The following is a 2,578-nucleotide window of genomic DNA, read 5'->3' as shown; positions in this document are numbered from 1 at the left end:
TTGTTCTACTTATCTTGAGACCTTTCAATTTCAAAGTATATCTCTTTAGTTCCAACTTATCATTAATCTCTGGCACTGTTTTACCGACCAGTACAATATCATCTGTAAAAGCATGCACCATGGGACCTCTCCTTGAATATTCCTGGTTAAAACATCCATAACCAGTGTAAATATGTAAGGGCTCAATGCGGATCCTTAATGTAACCCAATATTAATTGGGAACTTAACACCTTGGCCTCCCACAGATCTCACACTAGTCACCACATTTCCATACATGTCTTTAATTATATCCATATATTTACTTTACACTTCTTTCTTCTCTAAAACCTGCCAGATTAACTCCCTGGGAACCCTGTTGTAGGCCTTTTCTAGGTCAATGAAGACCATATGAAGATCCCTCTTGTAGGTTCTGGCTTTTTCCATAAGCCTCGTAAGAAAGTAGATCGCTTCTGTGGTGGATCTCCCAAGCATGAAATCGAATTGGTTCCCTGAGATATTAGTTTCTCTTCTTAAGCGAACTTCTATTACCTTCTCCCATAGTTTCACAGTATAACTTATAAGTTTTATGCCTCTATAGTTGTTGCACTCTGGATATCTCCTTTATTTTTGTAAATTGGGACAATAATGCTTTTCCTCCACTCATCAGGCATCTTATTCGTGTTCATAATCTTGTTAAATAGCCTAGTCAATCAAACAACTTCACGTGGTCCCAAACTCTTCCACACTTCAGTTAGGACCTCATTCGGGCCTGGTGTCTTCCCTACTTTCATCTTTCTTAAGGCTTCTTTAACCTCGGTCACTCCTATCTTGCATACATACCTATAATTCCTGTTGTGGAGCAGGCTACTTGAACCACTCCTATTAGGGTTGTCTCCATTAAGCAGGTTACAAAAATACTTATCCCATTTCCTCTTTATGTCTTCATCCTTCACAAACACTCTACCATCCTTATTCTTAATACATCAAACCTGGTCGAGATTCCTACTCTTCCTTTATCGGATTTTAGCTATCTTATAGATAGCCTTTTCCCCTTCCTTGATATTTAAATTGTTATAGAAGTCATCATATTTTCTCGCCCTTTCTTTCCCCACAATATTTATTGCCTCGTTCCTGACGGCCTTATATCTCTCTTTATCTTCAACTTTCCTAGTCCTTTGCCAAATTTTAAAATTATCTTTCTTAGTCTTGATGATAGTCTGGACCACAACATCCAACCACCAAGTCTCTCTATGGACCAATTTAGTACCCCTAGCCACCCCTAGAACCTCCTTAGAAATTTTCTTAATGCAACATGTCATCTCATTCCACATTGTGTTGGTGTCCCCTTCACAATCTCACTTTCCATGCTTCACCACATTATCTGTAAAGAACCCCACTAACTCTGCTTTCAATCTCCATACATAAATTGATATGAAATTCAAATCTGCATTTCTAAATGGTAACCGGATATCTGATTCGATTCGTTTAACAAACGGATACCGAATAAAATAATAAGGCAAGAAAAAACAAACATACATTTTGACAATATAAAACACAGATGAGCTCCTCAACTACATTTCCAGAGATCGATTGTAGGTATGACTGAATCAGAGAGGGAAGAAAAGCAGATAACTATAGGAACATATTATAATAAAAAAGAAGAAAACACTATAAAAAAAAGGCAAATAGGTTCTTCAAGTTGTGAGCTTCGTTTTCTATTCAACTTCTTCAATGATTTCAGCCAAGGCCTTAGGAAACAAGGTTTTAGGCATGGATGTAATAGGGCAACGTTTCAACTCAGGAGTAACGAGCAGCATGAACAAGCAGAGGCCAGAGATGGGTGATCTCAGACACACCGATGTTCTCCTCAGTCTCCACTTTCCGTCTCGACTGCAGCTTTAAAAAAAATGAAGAAGAAGAAGGTGATGTTGAGTCCCATGGATCTCTATCTAACTCACTCTATTTCCTCACACTTTCCAATTGGATTGTAAGCTGAAAAAAAAGAAGAACGGGGTATGGAATGGGAAAGTTGAGGAGGATTTAAACTTTCCAAAAAATGCAGGGTTTCAAATTGGGGAGAACAATGCGGCACGCAACTATGCAATGAGGCTATGGGAACTGGGAAGGATTTTAGGGTTGATTTGGGGATTTAGTCAACTGAGCCCTCTTTTGTGTTTATATCTGCATGGGCTTTTGTGTTTATATCTCAAAACAACGATATCTTATGGGAAGCAAACTATGTTTTGACAGGAAAAAGTGGTGAGGCAGAGGCCCTAGGACTTCTCCAAGGGATGACATTGGCGAAAACGAACAATTGGATCGTGGACCAAGTTTGAGATCAGACTTCTTTTTGACAAGCAATTCCAAAAACTTTTAGAATTATGGCCTAGAACTCTAGTTATGTTATGCCATGAATTGGAAACTCATTCTAACTGCCCTACCTTTTGTTATATGACTGGACATACAACTCTAGATGCCCTTAAATCTATAGCTTATGAAACTATAACTAATAGACTACTAACATCTAGGAAAATTTCAGCATGTAACTTGACATCTATTAACTAATGCATGCTTTTCTTTCAGCTGATTAAAAAAAAAA

The sequence above is a fragment of the Macadamia integrifolia genome, chromosome 2 (assembly GCF_013358625.1).
Source record: "Macadamia integrifolia cultivar HAES 741 chromosome 2, SCU_Mint_v3, whole genome shotgun sequence".
Lineage (NCBI taxonomy): Eukaryota > Viridiplantae > Streptophyta > Magnoliopsida > Proteales > Proteaceae > Macadamia > Macadamia integrifolia.
The sequence above is the reverse complement of the archived record's forward strand: the minus strand, read 5'-3'. Positions refer to the sequence as shown.